The following is a 9403-nucleotide window of genomic DNA, read 5'->3' as shown; positions in this document are numbered from 1 at the left end:
GCTACAGTGTATTTACATATAATAAATAAATTTAAAAAAAAAGAATTCTGAAACGTATATGCATCTTAAAAAAAAGAAGCACTACAAAAAAACAGCATGCATAATTTCCTATGAGGGCCTTAAGAGTTCAAACTTGACCCACCGGTGGTGGTGGTGGTGGTGGTGGTGGTGGTGGTGGTGGTGGTGGCAGTGGTGGCACACACCTTTGATCCCAGCACTCTGGAGGCAAAGGCAGGTAGATCTCTGAGTTCAAGTCCCACCAGGTCTACAGAGTGAGTTCTAGGATGGCTAAGTCTACACATAAGAACCCTGTCTCAAGGGTGCTAGAGAGATGGCTCAGCGGTTAAGAGTACTGACTGCTCTTCCGAAGGTCCTGAGTTCAATTTCCAGCAACCACATGGTGGCTCACAACCATCTGTAGGGGAATCTGATGCCTTCTTCTGGTGTCTGAAGACAGCTACAGTGTACTCATATAAATAAAATAGATCTTTTTAAAAAAAAGGCAACAAAGGCACAAACAAAGGAAAGACTGGCTGAGATTGCAGCTGGCAACACTCACAGCCCCGTGCTAGGCAGGGTGCTAATGCAGGGACTAGAAGGACCTGTGACTTAGAGCATGAAAACCAGAAGAGACAGAGCAGAGGGATGGATTGATACACCCGGCTACAAGCCAGGGGTTCCCACTCTCCCCACTCCCCAGCCCCAGCACATGCAGAGACCCCAGCTGGCCCCAGCTGGCAGGGTGCTGGCGTCCTGCCTTTCTGCCTGCCTTCCCACACCTCCCTCTCCCTCCTGCTTTACCCAGCTGTTTGATTCACGTCTTAGATTTCGGCTGAGTCAGCATCCTTCCAGGAAAATCCCGCTGACCACCCAATCTGGGAAGGGGATCTCTTCCCTGCTCCCATGACTCCCCTAAACCCACCACTTCCCTTATCGTGGCTTTATTTTTTCCTTTCATAATTCAGAGTGAATTTCCTGTTTGTCTCTCTTCTTAGCACCACCCTGATAGACTGTATTTGCTGAGTTCATGGTGTTTACAGGTATTTCTTAAATAAAGAGGCATAACAGGCTGGGCAGTGGTGGTGCACGCCTTTAATCCCAGCACTTGGAAGGCAGAGGCAGGCAGATCAAGGCAGTTCGAGGCCAGCCTGGTCTACGAGTGAGTTCCAGGACATCTAGGGCTACACAGAGAAACCCTGTCTCAAAAAAAAAGAAAGAAAGAAGGAAGGAAGGAAGGAAGGAAGGAAGGAAGGAAGGAAGGAAGGAAGGAAAAAGAGAGAGAGAGAAAGAAAAAGAGGCATAACAGTTACAGCCGACCACTCCTTTATCATATCTCTTTATCTGTTTAGAGAGTGCATGTGTTGGTACCCTGGTGTGTGAGTGTGTGTGTGCCACAGTGCACACATGCTCACGGTACGTGCACAGAGGCCAGAAGACAATCCTCAGAAGTCAGCTTCTGCCTCCAGTGTGTGGCTCCTGGTCAGGCTGAGCCTTGCAGCAGGCCTTACCACCAAGCTGTCTTGACAGCTCCCTTTTGCTTTAGGTCATCTGATATGCCAGGTACTATCCTAAGATTTTTATTTAATAACTCATTTAATCCTCATGGCCATCTAGTGACTGGGGTGCTGTTCTCCCAACCCGCCTGCCCCCATTTCCCAGATGTAAAAACAGAGGCACAGAAAAGTTAGGTAAGCTGCCCAAGATCATACAGCTAATAAGTGGCAGAGTGAGATTCAAACCCAAGTGCCCTGGAAGAGGAGGTGGTGAATTCTGTGAGAAGTCAGAGGTGAAGGAAGTCTTCTAGAGGAACAATGCCTCTAGTGGGTTTTGAGGACTGAATAGGAGTTTGCTAGGTGGAAAAGAGGGAGCAGGAATGAATAACCTTGGCAATCTTCGATCTTAGTTCACCTGCCAATGCCACAACCTTCCCCACAGGGCAAATGAGAAGCAGCTGGCCACACCCCAGACACTGGCAACAGCCGACTCAGACACGGCAAATGCCTCGGGGCAAAATGAATACCTGGTCCGCTTTCAGCCTGAGTCACCCATGAGCAGGGGGGGACAAGGCAGGGTGCACGTCCTGAGGTGAGAGGTGCAGCACCCTCTGGCCTGAAGGGTTGGGCTTACTCAAAGGTGAACCTCCTTTCTCCAGGGCCTTCCTCCCTCTCCCAGGGGCACCTTCAGGCAGGTGTGGGGCCACAGCTGACCTGGAGCCCCCGGGGGAGCACCCCAACTGTGGCTCTGCAGTTATGGCTCCTCAGGCTGTCTTTGTCAACTTGACCCTGAGATTTAGGGAGTGCCTACCCCTCCTCTTTGAAGCTGGATCAAAGCCCCCCCCCCAACCATGCTGTGTATAAATCAGATCCACCATGCTGTGTATAAATCAGATCCACCATGCTGTATATAAATCAGATAGGGTTGAGGGGCCACCCATGACCTCAACCTCCCTGACTTATTACAAGAAAGGACAAGACTCTGAGGAAGAGTGGAGTCTTCTAAGAACCAACAAGCCTGGACAGCACCTGGGTGGAGCTCGCTGAGGTGAGCCCAGTCTGGCCACAGCATAGTTCTCTCAAGTGGCCCAGTAGCATCTCCACCCCACCCCCACCCCTTCTTTTCTGTCTGGGCATTGAACAGGCAATCCCCAAACTCCCCCACCTCTTCCCTCCATCAACCCTCTGAAAACTTCATTTGCTGTTTGGTGATAATCACTAAGGATTGAACTCAGGGCCTCAAGCATACTAGACAGAGCTTTGGTCAGTGAATTCTAGCACCTCCCTCTCTCTCTCTCTCTCTCTCTCTCTCTCTCTCTCTCTGTCTCTCTCTATCTCTATCTCTCTCTCAGACACACACTTACTCACACCACACACACACATACATTCACACACACACACGTACACACACACACTCATACACCACACAGATACAGACACATCACAAAGACACACACACACACACACACACGTCTCATGTAGCATGTGGCACAGGCTGGTCTCCAACTCTCTCTGCAGGTGAAAATAACCTCAGACTCTTGATCCTCTGGCCTCCATCTTCTAAGTACCAGGAATTCCAGGGTCTCTGGGATCTGGTTTTTTCACATTTTGTTCTGAGAGAGACCCTCTTTATGTTGCCCGGCTCGCCCTAAACTCCTTCTGTAACACAGATAGATGGGCCTTGAACTTGCAACCTTTCCCACCTCACTCTGCTGAGTAGCTGGGATGACAGCCATAAGCCACAGGCCAGGCCTCAGAAAACCTTTACCAAGCTCTTTCAGACTTTGAGGAGCAGAGCCAGGCCCCTGACCTCAGAGGATGACAAACAGATGCAGGGCACACATACAGTCACAGACATTCACAGTGTTCTCTGTCATAAGCACCGCAGAGACCACATCCATTTTGTTTATCCTTTCAGAGGTGCTCAGTAAATTCGGAGCCCCAAGGAAGGAGAGGCAGAAAAGACAGGGGGAGAGCCACAGTCACTGTAGGGCCTCCCATACCCCACCCCCTCCCAGAACAAAGCACCCCTCTCTGAAGAAGCCCAGGAAACCAGGACGCAGATAGCTCTTGTCCCTACCAGCACTCCCAGCTGTGTGTTCAGAATAAACAAGCTAACTGGGTTGGGGTGAGTGTTGCCCTATGAGATCCAGGGGTCATCTGAGTTCACATTGAAATGAAGTAAAATTAGAAGCAAAGCCAGTTTTAGTGTGATCGGACACATCTCGAGTGTTCAGAAGTCACGAGCGAGGCTCCAGAAACCTCACAGATGGCTGAGTATTTACATCTGGACAGTGCAGCTAATCTACACACACAGCAACAGCCAGATGTTGAATCCAGGACCAACAGTAGACTATATTTCCAAAAGCCTGTGGGGGATCTCCAGACAGCAGGGTGACACATTCCTTGCGATGGTTATTTGAAACTGTCAACTTGACACAATCTAGATAGAATAAACCAGCTAGCTCAGGTTGACCTGTGGGCACGTCAGATTACCTTCATCAGTGCGTCAAGACCCAGCCTAAAAGTAGGCTGCACCATTCCCCGGGGCTGGGCCCTGAACTGACTGGAGAGACTGTGAGCGGAGCACTTCCCCATTCATTTCTCTCTGCTCTTGACTGGACAGGATGTGACCAGTTGCTTCAAAGCTCCAGCTGCCTTGATTTCCCCATAGTGATGGGATTATAAGCCGCAGAAACCCGTCCTTCCTGAAGTTGCTTTGTTTTGAGCAGGTATACACTATATGACTACAGATAGTTTAAAACTACTACCCAGACCAGGCTGGCCTTGATCTCAGGGATCCACCTGCCTCTGTCTCCTAGAGTTCTGGGAGCAGGGGAGTACAACACTATGCTCAACCCCAATGTGAATTTCTTTCCCCCCCTGCCCCTCCCCAGACAGGGTTTCTCTGTGTAGCCCTGGCTGTCCTAGAACTCTGTAGACCAGGCTGGCCTCGAACTCAGAAATCTGCCCGCCTCTGCCTCCCAAGTGCTGGGATAAAGGTGTGTGCCACCACCGTCCGGCTCCAACATGAAATTCTTCATTGGGCTTTGGGTTTCAGGGGTTGGGGGGTAAAGCTGGCACATGCTTTGAGTCCTAGCAGAGGCAGTCAGATTTCTAAGTTCAAGGTCAACCTGAGCTACAAATTGAGTTCCAAGACAGCCAGGACTCCACAGAAACCCTGTCTTGGGAAAAAGAAAACAAACAAAAACAAAAAACAAAAAACAAAACAAACAAACAAACAAAAAGCCAAGGTTGGGAATAAGAAATGTTCTTTCTGGCCAGGCAGTAGTGATGCACAACTTTGATACCAGGACTTGGGAGGCAGAGGTAGGCAGATTTCTAAGTTCGAGGCCAGCCTGGTCTACAGAGTGAGTTCCAGGACAGCCAGGGCTACACAGAGAAACCCTGTCTGGAAAAACCAAAAAAAGAAAGAAAGAAAGAAAGAAAGAAAGAAAGAAAGAAAGAAAGAAAGAAAGAAAGAAAGAAAGAAAGAAAGGAAGGAAGGAAGGAAGGAAGGAAGGAAGGAAGGAAGGAAGGAAGAAAGAAAGAAAGAAAGAAAGAAAGAAAGAAAGAAAGAAAGAAAGAAAGAAAGAAAGAAAGAAAGAAAGAAGTGTTCTTCCTATTGAGGAAAATGGGAGGAAGAAACCATAGTGGGGACCTCAGTACAGACTGTGTTGGGTCACTCATTGGCTATGTAGTAGCCTGCCCTTGCCCTTGGATGTTTTGAAACTCAGGGTAGAGAATTTAACTACCCTAAGTATGTTTCCCACCAAACTCTTTGTTATAAATAAGTGTGTGTGTGTGTGTGTGTGTATGTGTGTGTATGATTTAGGTGTAGTGACACACACCTTTAATCCCAGCACTCTGGAGGCAGATGCAGGTGGTCTCTGTGAGTTTGAGGCCAGCCTTATCTACAGAGTGAAGTTTCAAGACAGCCAGGGCTACACAGAGAAACCCTGTCTCAAAACCAAAACTAGCAACAAGTAAATGTGTGTAAATACCACAAGAGAGAAAGGGGAGCAGCGCATGGTTGGATGTCCGTGGCCATGCGGAGGTGGAAGTCACGAGTGCCCACTGAACTGTTTCTGCGACTTCTCTCGAGTGCTGAGTTGTTTTTTTTTTTTTTTTTTAAGATTTATTTATTTTATGTATGTGAGTACACTGTAGCTGCCTTCATACCAGACACACCAGAAGAGGGCATCAGATCTCATTCCAGATGGTTGTGAGCCACCATGTGGTCGCTGGGATTTGAACTCAGGACTTTTGGAAGAGCAGTCAGTGCTCTTAACCACTGAGCTATCTCTCCAGCCCAAGTGCTGAGTTTTTTTTTTAAAGACAAAACCTTGAAAGGAAATCAAGTCATGCCACACAGGGTGTAAGGAGGTCTCCTGGGACTGTATGACATCTGTTGTTGTCATTGTCCTTATTATTTTGCCACTATCACCACCACCGATTGTTGTCATCGAGGTCATCATCATCATCATCAATTATTTTGCCACTTCTGGAGACTGACCTTTCCACCCCAGGAATGTTAATCAATTGCTCTACTACTGAGCTACAACCCCAGCAGAAGGTCTTGTTTCTTACTGTGGGATTACCACAGGTTAGTTACCAGAGGAAGGTTGTGGGCTAGTAGACTGTTATTTACCTTATTCCTATCCTGCCCAATTTCCCTCTCGTGCACAGGGGGATGCCAACCTCAGACTTGTGAACATGACCATATTTGGCAAAAGAGATCCTTCAGGATATAAGTTCTTTTCTTTACCTGTGGCCATCTTGCCAGCTTCAGGGCCCAGCCCTTTAAGCCACTGAGTTCATGGTGCTCAGTACAGCTGCACCAGGAAGTTGCCACAGGTATGTTCGATTAGTGAGTGCTCACTGAGCCAGGGCCTACAGAGAGAGGGCTTGTGCACATTTCTCCATATATTAACCGAAAAAACAAACAAAAACAATACAGAATGACATGCTAGTAACATGTCTTAGCCAGTGTTCTTTTTTTTAAAGATTGATTGATTTAATGTATATGAGTACACTGTAGCTGTACTGATGGTTATGAGCCATCATGCGGTTGCTGGGAATTTTGAATTCAAGACCTCTGCTTGGTCCCGTTGGGCCTGCTCACTCTGGTTTGCCCTGCTCATTCCAGCTTAAAGATTTATTTATTGTTATATCTAAGTATGCTGTAGATTTCATTACGAATGGTTGTGAGCCACTATGTGGTTGCTGGGATAGGATTTGAACTCAGGACCTTTGGAAGAGCGCTCAGTGCTCTTAACCGCTGAGCCATCTCTCCAGCCCTTAGTCAGTGTTCTTGCTATGAAGAGACAGCATGAACACAGCAACTCTTTTGGTTTTTGTGGGGGGTTTTGGGTTTTTTTTTTTTTGAGACAGGGTTTCTCTGTGTAGCCCTGGCTGTCCTGGAACTCACTCTGTAGACCAGGCTGGCCTCGAAATCAGAAATCTGCCTGCCTCTGCCTCCCAAGTGCTGGGATTAAAGGCGTGCGCCACTACCACCCGGCGAACATGGCAACTCTTAGAAAGCATTTCATTATGGCTTGAGTTTCAGAAGTTCAGTCCATTATCATCATGGAAGGGAGTGTGGAGGCGCGTAGGCATGGTGCTGGAGAAGTCCAGACCGCAGTCAGCAGAAAGAAATAGAGATGCTGGACTTGGCCTGGCCTTTTAAACCTCAAAGCTCAGTCCTGGGAACACACTTCCTTTCAAATAGTGCCACTCCCTGGGGCCCAAGCATTCAATTCTATAAGCCTGTAGGGGCCATTCTCTTTCAAACCATCACGTAATCTTATTTATATTTTTTCCAGAGTGAGTGTAGTAGATCTCTAAGTGCAGAATAAAGGTGTGCCCCAGAAAGGGAATTTAGCGCTATTACTTTCCCTGTTTGTTGCTAAGAACCCACAATAGTACAGAGAATCTCAGTACAGAGAATCACCATTCTCTAGCTCAAGGAGGACAGACGGCTGAAAGACACCCCCACGTCCCCACCCCACCCCTGGCAGTCACCAGGACAGGATACCAAGGCCAAAGCAGTGCGACTGCCCCTCCCCCCACCCGGAGTTTGGTGCATGCTTGAGGCAGAGGGGACCACAGGTTATGGCGCTAAGCCAGCCAGCCGGTCAGTCACTTGGAAGAAATAAAACTACATCTTCCTCGTTCCAGTTACCTCAACGAGAAGGCTTATTTGGGGGAAAGTCCTCTAGAGAGCAGTAGGAATTGTTTTTCTTTTATAATCTTGAGGTAGGAACTGCGTTTGAGCCCCACTTACTGTATCCTCACGGTCTCTGGGCTTTGTGCTAGGGCTGCGGGTGGGGGCCTGGAGCCCCCAGGGGTTCACTAATGCTGCAGGAGCGCTGACCTAGAACTCTGGCTTTCCATTTTAAGGCGGACCCCAGGTAACCAGGTTCAGTGGCTCACGGCAGCATTCCCAGTCCTCAGCAAACTGGGGAAAGAGAATTGCTGCGAGTTCCCACACAGCCTGGGCTACACAATAAAACCCTGTCTCAAAACTTTGCTTTGGCCATTAAAAATGATTTAAAAATCCTTTGCCCTTGTCTTAGCCAGGGTTTCTTTTCCTGCACAAACATCATGACCAAGAAGCAAGTGGGGGAGGAAAGGGTTTATTGAGCTTACACGTCCATGCTGCTGTTTATCACTAAAGGAAGTCAGGACTGCAACTCAAGTAGAGTCAGGAAGCAGGAGCTGATGCAGAGGCCATGGAGGGATGTTCCTTACTGGCTTGCTTCCCCTGGCTTGCTCATCCTGCTCTCTTATAGAACCCAAGAGTACCAACCCAAAGGTGGAACCACCCACAAGGGGCTCTCCCCACTTGATCACTAATTGAGAAAATGCCCACAGCTGGATCTCATGGAGGCACTTCCCCAATTGAAGCTCCTTTTCTCTGTGATAACTCCAGCCTGTGTCACGTTGACACACAAAACCAGTCAGTACAGCTCTTTAATCATTCATGGATGGACAGAACATTCAAATGTACAATATCAAACCCCAAACCACTAAGAGCCTAACAGATGGCTCAAAGCAGGAACTAGTGAGTGGTCTAAGGCTACAAACCTGTAATCCCTAAAGTGTGTGTGGAGGGGGCACAGTGGCAGGGGAGTTGGATCAAGAGTTAGAGGCCAGAGGCTAGATCGATGTCTCAGTGTTTAAGAACACTGACTGCTCTTCCAGAGGCCCTGGGTTCAATTCCCAGAAACCACATGATGGCTCACAACCATCTGTAATGAGATCTGATACCCTCTTATGGTGTGTCTGAAGACAGCTACAGTGTACTCATATAAATAAAAAATAATAATAATTTAAAAAAAAAGAGTTAAGAGGCCAGCCTGGGCTACACAGTGAAACCCTGTGTCAGAAACCCCCAAAACCAAAACCACAAAACAAACATGAGCTGCGTATAGCTGTCAGAGTGTGCTTGCCCGGTGCCACAAAGGCCCTGCCTGGATTTAATCCCCGTCAGTAGCTCCTGCCCCATTGACACAGAATGTTCTGGGGATTGCTGCTTGATGAATATGAGCTTTTTGCTTTTGTTTTGTTTTAGGTGTGTGCACATGTGTGTACATGCGTCGTGTGAAGAAGTCAGGAGACAGAATCAGGTGTCCTCTGTCACTCTGCCTGCCCCTTTGCCGTAGCTTCCCCTAAATTTAGCCTGATCTTGAGTTTTCTAGACTAGAAACCAGAAAGCTCCAGTGATCCTTTTGTGTCTAGAATTCACAAATGGAAACAAACAAACAAACAAACAACCGACTGTGCACTTCTCTGTTATCTTGTCCCCTCTCCCCACCCGAGGTGCTCACACACGCATGTTTCAATTGCCCCGATGCGCAGTGTGGCAGCAGACAGAACATTGTTCAGGACTCATAAGCACACAAACA

The sequence above is a fragment of the Apodemus sylvaticus genome, chromosome 5, assembly GCF_947179515.1.
Source record: "Apodemus sylvaticus chromosome 5, mApoSyl1.1, whole genome shotgun sequence".
Taxonomy (NCBI): Eukaryota; Metazoa; Chordata; class Mammalia; order Rodentia; family Muridae; genus Apodemus; species Apodemus sylvaticus.
The sequence above is the reverse complement of the archived record's forward strand: the minus strand, read 5'-3'. Positions refer to the sequence as shown.